The following is a 14190-nucleotide window of genomic DNA, read 5'->3' as shown; positions in this document are numbered from 1 at the left end:
CAACGTCACTGAAAAAAATCTGAAATATAACAATAGAAACGTAATTACAGATTATTAATGGAAAACAAAGAAAACTAAATTTCAAAATATTATTTTTCATTATTAGTAAACAAGGAGAATAATCCATTATAAACTGTTAAAAAAAACAATCACTGAACTGTATGGGAACAAAGAAACGCATAAAAGAAGCTCGACCAGATTGATCACTGTCACATATATTAACTAGTGATGCACCAATATGGACATGTTGACTGATAATAATACATTTTTGTATAATATATTGGTATCGGGGGCTTCCGCCAGTGAAACTTGCCAAGCCTGTCAGTGCAGATTAGCTGAAGAACATTAAATCATTTTTTCATTCTGTGGAAAACCAAAGATCGACCTGTGGGCCAGATTTAATAATGCATTATAAACATGTCGCGGGGCAGTACTTTGAGACGTTAGAAGTGGTAAATGAGCTAATGAAATCCCTCGTCCTCCACTACAAAAAAATGGCTAATTATTCAATGTGATCACCTACATTATTTTAGTAGTTGTGTCCTTAACTCTGGTCAAAATTGATTGACCAATGCCAAGATCTTGATTTTTAATTTAACTGATACATTGTGCATCTCTAACCTAATATTACTTTTTACTTAGCTAGCTAGTTTACTGCCTCATTGACTTGGCCATTACTACCATAGGTAGCAAAAAGAATGATTTTTCTGTGCTACACAAGAGGGATATAAAGATTTCCATTAGAGAAAGTGATCCGCAGTACAAAACAGGGGCGAGTTTTCCCAAAAGTGTCGTGGCAGAAAGCTCATCACTGGCTAATCAGGTAGAGTTTTCTGTGTAAATATTAGTGAAACCGTCCTTTGCCATCCTGTGTTTTTAATACTTTACATCTACCTGCAGCACACGAGCGTGCAACCCAGAAGTAGGAATATCTTTAAAGAGGATTTTGCCCCACAAAACTGAATATAAACCTAATCTGACGTAACCGACTCATGCAATTATATCGCCACCGTAATAATCAATTCATCTTGATGCATATTCATATTAATCACTGTATATCACCAATAAAGTGCTAGAAAGCGTATGCAAACCTGAGAAGTACAATTAACAGCACATGCAAACAGACTTGTATTTTGTGTATTCACCGTTGAAATGGTCATATATTCATTTAACGCGTCTTCATTGTAAGCTAAATTTAGAAATTCTTCAATATTTAGAATTAATCTGAAATTAAGGTAGGATCCTAATTCAAGTCCAGACAAGATGGAGATTGATATGACCGGTGTTCACCTATACTTAGTGATCCAGTGAGGTATCAGCTTACTTCAGGGCCTTTCTAATAGAAATGGAGTGTTGACTGGGCTGTGTTCTGTTACTGCCACTGGTGCCTCTTGTTATCGTTACACTGCCCTGTGAATCCGGGCCTCAGCACTAGGAATGAGCAGCACAGGGAATCCACCACATCCCCCAACCCCCCACATCCAGACGAGACAGTCGGCTGAGTTGTGGTCTAATGGTTTTTCTTTCGTGATGATGTTTAATGCGTGTGACGTTTGAACAAATAGGGGTATAATTATTACACGCTGGAGAGTGCGTCGAGATGACGCCCCCACCCCCCTTCCCCTGCCCCTCCTCTCAGTCCATCTGGCTGTCCATGCCATTACACCAGAATGGGTGGGGGACCATGAAACAAACCAAAACACTGGCATCCGAGCTGCATCACTCTCTTTCTGATGGCGACCTAAATGGCAGAGACTGCAGTTCAAGAAGGAGCCTGTCATGGAAGTGCAGGTGAAGACGCCCCACGCAGGTGAGCCTCACGTCCTACAGCAGAGGTACAAACACCAGCACTGCGAAAGAGAGGATGTATAGAAGATGGCCGGGGTCAGGAGTCCCACGGTGCAGTGTTTACCTAAGGGAACAGCCAATCAACTACTCTATACTCCACTTAATTCTAGATAATTCGTACTGATTCCTTCCTAATGATTGGAGGTCAGGACCCATGCTGGGTGCCTTTGGGTAGCAGGAGCATGAGGCGGGGTGTGTTTCCATAATATACCATGTGACTATCGGAGGTGGGACTTCCTGCCAGAAAGCCAGTGTATCCTGGGTCCATCCTCTGATTTACGTCCTAATGGTTCTGCTAGACTGAGTAATGCAAGCATTTGGTCCCAACATGCAATTCCAGCTGTAGCTGTAGGGCAGACGGCAGATGATTGTCTTCTGACTTCAGGGGTATTAATGAATAAAGTATTAATTAACATCCTGACACAGATAAATGGGGAATGAGACAAGGGAGAGGGCAGCGAATGCTGGCTATCCCCAGATGGAGAGTCAAAAGGACATTAATTCCCATCATATTGGAGCATCTGCTTTACCCATAATCCACTGCCCCTTAGCAGATTCACTTATAGACACACTCACACACACTCTGTGAAAACAGTTTTTACTCGATTCGATTTATATCTGTCTAATTTTGTTAAGTCCAATTTGTAATCCAAATCTCCAGCATATTAATAGCCTCAACCCCGAGACTCCATCTGCTTCTCATTCTCCATCCAGTGGAAATGCGGCTGGCAGAATGACCCGTAAACGTGAGGAGGGTGGGAGGGTGCAGCGACCGGGGATGGGTGTTAGAGACGCCATGGAGCCACTGCGTTTCGGGATGAAGGTGAAGCAGGGTGTGCCGGTATAGAGCTCACAACTCCCCCCACCCCATTCCAGCGGAACCGGCCCCAGGAAGATGTGTTGTGTGGATGCCAAGACGCTAGTAAGCAGTTTCCTGTTTCTAAATACTGCCTGATTTCCAGAAGCTTTTTAATCTGTCAGCTTTTACGGGGCTCCGAGTCAAATTAAGCCTTTTACTTTGTTGATCAAGTCTATTCATGGCTCAACGGGCTGAACGGAGACTGATCACAAGCGCAGAGCAGTAGCAGAGGGGCATCAATGAAAATGGTGGGAAAAAAAACCCAGGCAGAATCTGGAGAGCCCCCGCAGCAAGGCGATGTACCTCTGAGAGGGCTCCTCTCCGCAGAGTCACACGTGCTGCCATTTACACACACACACACACACACACACACACGTACTCATCAGCACCTGCGCAATAGAATGCCTTCTCATGAGCTCGATCGCCACACAAATCAGGATGCTTGACACTCCGGGGCAAAGGGAAGTGCCAGAATTAGAAGCTAACATCGCCCCATTGGCTCATGGAGAGGAAGTCAGTCTGCAGCTTCCTGCCTGGGCTTTGGCTGGGCTCTCCGGCATTATAGTGGAAGGTCTTTCCACAGCCTGCATGTCGCCGAGGCCACTGGCCCTCGCTCGCCGGCCCCGGGACGCTTGTCATGGAGCGTGGAAATGAAGGCACAGAAATGGCGCCCCCTTCTCAGCCCCCCCAGACAGTAGGGCACCGTTGGTGTGTCCAATAACAAGGAGAAAAGCTTTATAATTCATCTCAACTTCGAATGAGAAATCGAGGAGCAGGCACAAAGAGGACGGCCTGAATGTTTTATGGGCGGCTGTCATGCGTCTCCGGCAGCCATTAACAGCTCTGCCTCTGCTCTTCATCACCAGCGTGCTTCTTCCTTTCATTCCACCACATAAAACTGCCCTGCATGTCGACCCATTCTGTGCAGGGGGGGGGGGGGGGGGGGGGGGGGGAGGAGAGTAGTTTCCACAGCAGCACTGACGCCCATCCCAGGGGGCTCTGGTGTTGCTCTTTGTTTAACATCTGCTGCTGCCACCCCTCATTCTTGTCCAAACAGAGGATGACAGGACCCCTTTCCACTGGAGGAATGCAGTGATGGAGGCTCTGCCAGTGCAGGAGTCGATCATCTCGCACCCCACACACACGCTCCCTAAACACATGCTGTGGGCGTATGTGTGTGCATGTTAGGTGGTGGCTGTTGGAGTTCTGCCCCCCCTCCCCCGATTTTCCTAATGTGGCAGATGCCTATTGAGAGTTCCCCACCGGCCCATCCCAACCCCCACCCCCCCACACCACCTGGGGCTGGCCAGGCGAGGAGGGCTCATCACATCCATCGCATTTATATTCATGTGCTGAGCAGCAGGTGGGCGCTTTGATGATCTCCCCCTAATTATTTTTATGGGCTCCCTGGAGAAATCCCACCCCAGTCTCCAAATCAATACCCGTACCGGCCACCTCCGTCGGCCGGGCAACTGCTCCCATCGGAGCGATTGGTTATTCCTCAGCAGGATGGCTGCTATCCCAGGGCAACGTTGGAATGCTGTGCACGATCTGTCCTCCAGAAAGAGCCTTTTTTTGCATGGTGTCGGAGCAAGAAAGGAAGCGACATAAAAAAAAGGAAAACAACAAAAACGGTCTTTTTTGGAAGTGTGACCAGTTTGGAGCAGCACTGATCCAGGCATTGGACATGACGAGCACAGGCCACAAAACTGTGCGAGTGGAAAGACCAGCACTGTGATCTAGGGGCTCAATATTCACACTGACACACAAGAACAAGGGACCCGTTATGTGCAATTAGTGTCTTTCCGGGTGACGTTTCCTGTTTGTGCAGATTTCCGAGTGTTTCTGCACATGTGTCCATGGCGGAGGGCTTACATGCGTGTGTGTCCCCACCCGAGCATGCATTCATGCGTGTAAGTGTTCGTGCATGCGTCTGTGCATGTGTGTCTTCCAGGCCAGTCCCCCGCTGCCGGCCCTTGGCTGCCGCAGAGCGCGCTCCTTCACACTTCCATCTGTCAGCAACAGAAGCCTGATGGAGGAGCTTCTCCCTCAGGATGGATGTCCTGGCCCTCGCTCCCATGACAGAAGAGCATCCGTCATGTCGCCGGGCGACCATAAAAACACAGCCGCAGCAGGAAGAGACGGGAAACGCGCGCACGTTGCCATTAGCGACCAAAGGGCTGCGCGTCCGTCTGTAACACATCCTGCGTGAGATTTATCTGCCCCGAGAGCAGCCAGAGCAGTCAGACTGCAGTCAGCGCAGTCGGCGCAGTCAGTAGTCGGGAATACACTGAAATGCCATGGCTGGTGCAGTCAGCACAGGAGGAGCAGCTGGTGCAGTTAAAGCAGCACAGGCATTGCGCAGTTCAGCTGGGGAAGTTTTTACCCCACTGAGAGCACATGTTGCCCACGGGGGTGAGACCTTCTCTGTTCATGGTGGAGGTAATGCCACAGGGCACCGAACAGCTAGACCACAGGCAAAAATGCCCAAGAAAGCACAGAGGCCAAGCACAGGCCAGGTTCCCCTGGGCCCCCCGCATGGGATGAAGCGGCTCAGTGGGCACAGTGTGATGGGGGCTCTATGGGCCCCAGGGGCTGTGGGGGTGCTGCCATCCATAAGCATATATAACATCCCCCCCATGTCCCCTCTGTATTCTCATCTCTCTCTCCCCTTTCTGCCACTTTCAGCCTCGATCCTTTCTCCTCACTAATGCTTTCCTCTGTCTCCACCCCCTCGTTTTCTCACTCACTCACTCCTTTCCCCTCACCATTTTATCCTGCTCTCTTCCCCACTTTCTTTCTCTTTTCTCATCTCCTGCTATCTATTTCTACATCTATATTTCCACTCCTTCTACCAGTCATTGACAGGAAGTCAACACAGCGAATAATAAATATCAGCTTATGGGGGGGGGGGCCTTCCCCGAGCTGCATCTGGGGATGTCACGAGCGTGTCGCCTCTCCTTCAGCGCCTGAGCCTCCCGCATGCTCGTGCCGGCGCTCATGGTCAGCGTGCGCATCCCGGCTCCTCGCACGCGTGGGTGTGACGACCCGACGCCAAGTGCTTTCCGAGGGTGTTTAGCACCCTGTCCATTTTCAAGTGCCTGCTGTTCTGAAAACAGACCCCACGAAGCCAGGGGAACAAAATGAATACAACAGATTGATTCTCCCTCAAGCATCATAATCTCCTTACTTCTTACTGGTATTACTAGGGAGGCAGACAAATAGAACAGAGGAAAAATAAATCGGTGCTTGGTTGCTTCAGGAGCGAGGGTGGCTGGATGGAGAATAACCTTTTTGCGGGGGCCTCTGGCTGTGACGAGTGGATAATTGGGCTGTGCGAGGGCCTGGCTGTGCACTACGGACTCATGCTCATGCTCCACAGGTCCCGGGCTGAGGATTAAAGGGGCAGAACCGGCCACGGCCCTGCATTCAGATCAGCTGAGCTCACATATCAACACAAAGAGGAAAGGGAGACGTCCGTATTTATCACTTGCCCCACGGCTTCCCGGTTTTGGAATAGCAGCCCGTGGGATATGGAGACGGGAGCTTCAGGATTTCTACGGATACCCAAATAAGCCCTCAACCTGGCTAGAAGATGACAGACCGGTGCCGTGGGATAGAATAGAATAGAATAGAATAAAACCTTTATTATCCCACGAATGAGAAATTTAGGTGTTACAGAGCTCTTGCACAAAAACGTAATATAGAACAATAGGAGCAGGTAGATACACAAAGATATAAATACAAATGTACAAAAGTTTTGGAAATAAATAAAGATGTACAGAGATATGTACAAAATGTACAGAGATATGTACACAAGTGCGGGGGTGGGGTGGGGTGTGAATGATCCTGGTTACAGCATGTGATATGTCAGTTAAACATATATGAGTAAAAAATACTCACGCTAAACTGTTATAATGTCTGACAGCCGCTGGTAAGAATGACCTGCGGTAGCGCTCCTTCCTACACTGTGGGTGTAGAAGTCTATTGCTGAATGAGCTGCTCAGAGCTCGTACAGTCTCATGCAGGGGGTGGGAGGTGTTGTCCATAATGGATGTTAGCTTAGACCGCATCCTCTCATCCCCAACCTGCTCGATGGATTTCAGTGGGCAGCCCAGGACAGAGCTGGCCCTCTTCACCAGTTTGTCCAATTTCCCCCTGTTCCTCTCTGCAATTCCACCACACCAGCAGACCACAGCATAAAAGATAGCAGATGCTACCACAGTGTCATAGAAGGACCTTAAGAGAGTCCTGTTCACCCCAAAGGATCTTAGCCGCCTAAGCAGGTGAAGACGACTTAGACCCTTTTTGTAAACTGCCTCAGTGTTTGTAGACCAGTCCAGTTTGTTGTTTAGGTGAACACCCAGGAATTTGTACTCCTTCACCGTTTCAATGTCCAGACCCTGGATGTTCACCGGTGTAGTAGGAGAAGACTTCTTGCTGAAGTCAATCACCAGTTCCTTCGTCTTGCTGGCATTAATATGAAGATGGTTCAGTTCACACCAGCTGACAAAGCGATCGATGACCCCCCTGTATTCCAGATGGAGATGGAGCGCTCGGGGGTCCCCTCATCCTACTCGAGCCGCTAAGGAAAGCAGAAGGGGGCTGCCGGCGGCTTTTTGGGCGGGCCCACATGATGCACAGACGGTCTGGGCCGTTCGGGCTCCACGTTCAGCCTACTGAGGGGATCACATGCGCCTCCACAGCCAGGAGACAGAAGAGTCCAGCTGGAACAGGCACAGGCAGAAGTCCCATCTTGGTGCCAATAAGCAGCTCCCTCACTGCCCATGTTTAACTGTCATTTATTAAATTTATCAATTCCATCAGACTATATGTGCATGCGTCCATTGATATATATGGAGTATTGTTTGCGAGTGATTGACATCCCATCCGAGGTGCCCCCTACATGTGCTTCCGGGGACAGGCAAGAGGCTTAAACTGGTGTACTGTTTCCCATCCCGGCCCTCGGGGACCCCCGGCCAGTTTCCACGTTTTTGCTCCCTACCAGAGAGTCCACATTTTTGCTTCCTCAAAAAGGTCGACTGTCTGCAGGTTCCTGAGGATCGGTTGGGAAACACTATTATAGTAGATTAGTGGTATATACGATGCATGGATAGATATAAAAAAGCCATATTGTACTGTATTGTATATATTTTCTGTGTATACGTTACGTTATACATCATAAAATAATCTGAAAGCTGCAAAGCTATGAGCAGCCAAACAGGTGATGTTACACCCCCTGTCCTCTCTGTCTTGCCCCCCCCACCACCACCACCACCACCTTACCTTACTTCTCTATCAAAGGGCACGTCTGCACAGTCCACAGGGCCTCACGATGGGGGTGTCACTAACTGCTCCTAATAACCTGTTTAGGCAATGGGGCGCATAGGCATGCCGGGGGAGCAGCACATCCATGGATACGCGATCACATGAGGTCCCTGCCCTGGCCTTCACGGGTGTAGCCCTCACCTGGCCTGTACATAACCTCCACCCTTGTAGGAGATCTCAGACTGCCTGGGGACACAAAACCATTATAATCCATTGATCTTCCACTCAGGTTTCCCCTCTTTTCAATCTGTCTATCTTTCTCTGTTCTTCATCCCGTAGATCCCAGCCATGTACAGCAGCGATCGGGTGAAGTTAATGACAGAAACTTTCCCGTCCCGTGCCAGGCAAACGATGACAGGCCAATTAGAAAGGAGACAAATCGGCTGGGATACAGGAAGAGCGGCTGAAAGGCAGCTTCCTGCGGGATGCAACCATCGCTCATTCCTCAGCCCTCTCCCCAGGTAATCCAATCAGCCGTTTGCATCTTCCTGAGCCCGTAAATGTCAGGAGAATGCATTTCGGAAAAGTGTTGGGGGGGGGCGCATGTCAAGGCATGGCCTGTGAAAGTGCTATTATCTCCCATTCTGTGGCGAGCGACGCCCCTCCTATCCGCCCATGACATTTGCAGGGAATTACAGCTTTCTTACAGAAAAGGTGGGTGGGGGGGTGAGGTGGAGAAAGACAGCACATGCTACTTCATGCACATGGTGACGCACGTGGCAGGACGTCCGTGTGCGAGACAGCAGCCCTAGGGGCCCTCGGGGCTGTAACATAATACAGCAGGCAGGGGGTGGCGCCTTGTCGCCTCCTCCAGGGCTGACTGAGGTACTGTCTGTCAAAGGGCTGATCGGCTGTAACCTAACTCTGTGCAACCACACTGTAGAACCAGCACCCCCCGCTGCACACGATGCAGCCCCCACTCCCCTGTTTCTCCCTGTTGCAACCAAACCACTACCACTGACTGGTATGCACAGTGACCCCAGTGGCAGCAACAGCAGCCATGGGTTTGTCCTCTACATACGCCCCACTGCGCCCTATGCACCCATACATATCCTACAAATGAAGCAGCGTCACCCAGCTTAAGCTCTGGCAGCATGAGTAGAACCTTGACAAGTGAGTGAGGTGTCCTCCCAAAGAGTCCCCCATAAGGTCCCCAGTTAAGAATCCTCCCAAAGAGTCCCCCCTAAGGTCCCCCACTAAGGATCCTCTCAAAAGAGTCCCCCATAAGGTCCTCCATTAAGGATCCTGCGAAAGAGTCCCCCCTAAGGTCCCCCATTAAGGATGCTCCCAAAGTGTCCCCCATAAGGTCCCCCATTAAGGATCCTCCCAGAGTCGCCCATAAGGTCCCCCATTAAAGATCCTCCAAAAGACTCCCCCATAAGGTCCCCAATTAAGGATCCTCCCCAAGAGTCCCCCATAAGGTCCCCCATTAAAGATCCTCCCAAAGAGTCCCCCATAAGGTCCCCCATTAAGGATCCTCCCAAAGAGCCCCCCATAAGGTCCTCCATTAAAGATCCTCCCAAAGAGTCCCCCATAAGGTCCCTCATTAAGGATCCTCCCAAAGAGTCCCCCATAAGGTCCCTCATTAAAGATCCTCCCAAAGAGTCACCCATAAGGTCCCTCATTAAGGATCCTCCCAAAGAGTCCCCCAATAGGTCCTCCATTAAAGATCCTCCCAAAGAGTCCCCCATAAGGTCCGCCATTAAAGATCCTCCCAAAGACTCCCCCATAAGGTCCCTCATTAAGGATCCTCCCAAAGAGTCCCCATAAGGTCCTCCATTAAAGATCCTCCTAAAGAGTCCCCCATAAGGTCCCCCATTAAGGATCCTCCCAAAGAGTCCCCCATAAGGTCCCCCATTAAGGATCCTCCCAAAGAGTCCCCCATAAGGTCCCCCATTAAGGATCCTCCCAAAGAGCCCCCCATAAGGTCCCTCATTAAGGATCCTCTCAAAGAGTCCCCCATAAGGTCCCCCATTAAGGATCCTCCCAAAGAGTCCCCCATAAGGTCCCCCATTAAGGATCCTCCCAAAGAGTCCCCCATAAGGTCCCCCATTAAGGATCCTCCCAAAGAGCCCCCCATAAGGTCCCTCATTAAGGATCCTCCCAAAGTGTCCCCCATAAGGTCCCCCATTAAAGATCCTCCCAAAGTGTCCCCCATTAAGGATCCTCCCAAAGTGTCCCCCATAAGGTCCCCCATTAAGGATCCTCCCAAAGTGTCCCCCATAAGGTCCCCCATTAAGGATCCTCCCAAAGTGTCCCCCATAAGGTCCTCCATTAAGGATCCTCCCAAAGTGTCCCCCATAAGGTCCTCCATTAAGGATCCTCCCAAAGTGTCCCCCATAAGGTCCTCCATTAAGGATCCTCCCAAAGTGTCCCCCATAAGGTCCCCCATTAAGGATCCTCCCAAAGTGTCCCCCATAAGGTCCTCCATTAAGGATCCTCCCAAAGTGTCCCCCATAAGGTCCTCCATTAAGGATCCTCCCAAAGTGTCCCCCATAAGGTCCTCCATTAAGGATCCTCCCAAAGTGTCCCCCATAAGGTCCCCCATTAAGGATCCTCCCAAAGTGTCCCCCATAAGGTCCTCCATTAAGGATCCTCCCAAAGTGTCCCCCATAAGGTCCTCCATTAAGGATCCTCCCAAAGTGTCCCCCATAAGGTCCTCCATTAAGGATCCTCCCAAAGTGTCCCCCATAAGGTCCCCCATTAAGGATCCTCCCAAAGTGTTTCCCATAAGGTCCTCCATTAAGGATCCTCCCAAAGTGTCCCCCATAAGGTCCCCCATTAAGGATCCTCCCAAAGTGTCCCCCATAAGGTCCCCCATTAAGGATCCTCCCAAAGTCTCCCCCATAAGCTCTCCCATAAGCATCCTTCCCATAAGCATTCCCCTCATAAGCGTCCCCTGTAGGTGTGCCCAATGCCGCAAGACAGTGATAGGCCAACATGACGGTGACAGTCTGCTTACATATGTACTTTAATCACAGTTCTTCATGTGGTCACAAGAGCTGAAGTCCCAGCTGTTCTCCATACCCCCCCCCCCAGGTCTGGTCATGTGCTCACTCTAGTGAAAATGACAAAAGTTATATAAAAAATTATATTAAAAACCCAGAGATGAACCACTGCCTTCTGAACAGAGGAGGAGAGATATGCAGGCAGACATAAATGCAGACATATATAGTGACATATACAGGTATGCAGGTCACAGCTCGAGGGACGGGAAGCGGGTTGAAGTCTCTCACACCCCCACAGCCGCCATCGCCACTCACTCCTGCAGGCTATAGAATGAGTGCTGGAAACTTCCCAGGGTAACCTGAAACCTGCTGGAAACCATTAGACCGCACTGGGCTTGTGCGCCATTGCTACACACGCCAGAAGTGAAGCCCCTCAAGCTGCCAACTCGTGGAAATCGGTGAGGGTGGGCTGGCGGGGGTGGGAGGGGCACTCCGGTTCACTGACCCTCCTTCAAGAAATAAGAAAATAATACCTCTACAAGTCCTTCAGTGGGCTGTCAAAACCATGACGCCCAAATACCACATTACGCAACAATGACGACTGCTCTAGGTGCCCCCCCCCCACCCCAAATGCCTTCTATGACCTGCCACAACCATGGCAGCAGCACCCACATGGCCAAAAGTTCACTGTGACCAAACAACAAAACTAGGGCTGTCCTCCAAAGATGTGTGCGTCGGATATGCCTTCATGTAGCCCGCTGTCTTTCAGGAGGACACACTAGGGGGGGTTGAAGTCTGGCAGCGCGGGGGGGCCGCAGAAGCACCTCATTCAGGGCTGTCCCCTGTGCCCCTGTCACTGCCTCACATGCGTCGTTCCCTACCTAATCCCCAACTCCCAAACCTCCTTTTCTGCCCACTTTTCAGTGTCTCTCCCTTTTTCTTTCTGCCTCGCCTCTTTCAGGGCTCACGGCGGCACATTCCCCCTCAGCTCTCTCCACAGCCGGCAGTATTAATCACGCGGCTCTAAAAGGCCCTGACTGACGCCATTCAGCAGGCCCGCTTTGTCACTAATGTGACCCGGTGAGCACAGCTCCACACTTTTTGTCTCCCTAAGTGGACTCTTAAAGGCGGCTCCTCCCTCCCCGAGGGCCAGAGGAGTGCCTCTTAAAGGCAGTTTTTTTTTTTGGCAGGGGTGGGCAATACCGTGTTGGAGGGGGGAGAGGAAAGGCATGGGAGCGGGAAAGAGAGGAGACCCAGAGCTCCTACAGAGACCCATGGTCCCGATGGCCATGCTTTCAGCCCGCGCTTAGCAACCGGCGGGCAACCCAGACGCAGGGACAGGGTGACACTAATAGCAGAGGGTGACTGTTACGAGCTCCTGTGGGAGAAGGAGCTTCCAAAAACGACACAAAAGGCACAAATAGCGAGTCAGAAAAGCAGCGGAGGCAGGAGTGCGTTTGCACAGCGGCACCCGCCTGCTCCCTCCTTATGCACACAGCAGTGACACCTCTTCAGGCTCCAAGGGCCAGCCGCACACACACACACACACACACACACACACACACACACACACATACATACACACCCCTACATGTGTGCCCACATGCTCACACACACACGCTCACACACACACACACACATATACATACAAACCCCTACATGTGTGCCCACACGCTCACACACACACACACACACACACACACACTTGTGCGCCTGCATGCTCATATATACACCCATACACACACACACGCACATGTCGGGTATACCTATCCTTATGCACTTGCATGCTCACACACACACACACATACACACACACACACACACACACACACACACAGAAACATGGCTTGGATCCAGTTGCCACCTTCCTTAGACTGACTGTGTACATTTCCAGTGTTGAGGAATACTCTTCACCAGACTGATGATTTGAAATGCAAATGTTCTCATTTGGTCTCCTCTTGAAAATGTCCCTTGGTCATATTAGTTTGTTTCTTCCCAACCCCCCCCCCCCCAGACACACGCACACATCCTCAGTGTTAATAGCCCTTATTTCTGGATCAGGTGAAGAGGCTATGAGAGGTCAAGTTTAAGGGTCTTAATCTCTCACTGACAGTTCAGAAGAACTATGATTTACGAGCTGGAGGTGGGGTGGCTGGTGAGTTTGGGGGTGGGGGGGTGGAATCTCATGATTAAGACACTCCATTTCAGAAAGAGGCTCTTAGCTGTAAATGACCCAGTAGCAATGATACAGTGGTTTGCCCACACAAGCTCATGTTCACAGGGAAACTAAACAGCTGCATACTTCAGGCTTACGTCACTTCCATAATCACTGATGCCTGTCATATAAAGAGTTGTGTACTTTAATATATCAGCTGAGTTCCTGCCAAAATGACCAATCAGAGAAACTATCGGAGCAGTGCTGAGGAGAACTTGTTGGGATTGTTTTTGCGATGGTTCAAAGTTTGAACTTCAAACCAAATTGGCAATATTGTCCCTGTAGGTCTGGTAGACATTCAGGGTGCTGCACTGGGGAAATCAGGTCATGCCCTGTACTACAGCCAGACAATACTGAAAAAACAGCCCATGACCAGTAATTTAGTAATTAGTCCAGCAGCGAATTTACATAATGAATCTGATCTGCTAAAAATATGCAGTACTGGTTTCTAACCAGAGGGGGCAAAGTGTGTTACACAGTGATTACATCAGGGCTGGTATGATGATGAGTGATCCGATCGGGGCTCGCTGCAGGGTGTCATGCAAAGTTCCCAGAAGGTATATGAATCATACTGGCTAAAGATCTGTTAAGAGTGACACTGAAGTCTAACTTTTAGCTCTATATAATTATATAATTCGGTTACTTTAAATGAGGCCCTCGCCCTGCTGATTTGTAATTGTTATTTGTGCAACATTTGTTCATTTCAAACAGTTCAAGCTGGATCAGAAATGATTCAGCCTTACATTTAATGGTATAATGGAACACTTTTTCCTGTGAGCTGCTCCCTTGTTGGAAGCTGGTACCATCTGGTGTCAAGTAAAGGACCTTAATAGATTAATTTACATATATTTTTACAGATGGTACATCACTACAGGCTACCTAACTACATTTGGTCATTCAGTACCTGGTAAACCAATTCCAGTCACACCACAATCATTAGCTTTAAATGCTAGCAGGCTAACAGGCACCATTAGCCAGCTGTGAAGCTACTT

General features: G+C 49.8%; 1 protein-coding gene across 1 annotated transcript in view; it reads right to left on the bottom strand.

Moving 5' to 3' along the window:
* robo2 (roundabout, axon guidance receptor, homolog 2 (Drosophila)) overlaps positions 1 to 14190 on the bottom strand; it is a 356398-nt gene that overhangs the window by 156174 nt on the left and 186034 nt on the right. The window lies entirely within an intron of this gene.

This window comes from Brienomyrus brachyistius, chromosome 17, assembly GCF_023856365.1.
Source record: "Brienomyrus brachyistius isolate T26 chromosome 17, BBRACH_0.4, whole genome shotgun sequence".
Lineage (NCBI taxonomy): Eukaryota > Metazoa > Chordata > Actinopteri > Osteoglossiformes > Mormyridae > Brienomyrus > Brienomyrus brachyistius.
Note: the sequence above shows the minus strand (reverse complement) of the source record. Positions and strands in the feature narration are given on the sequence as shown.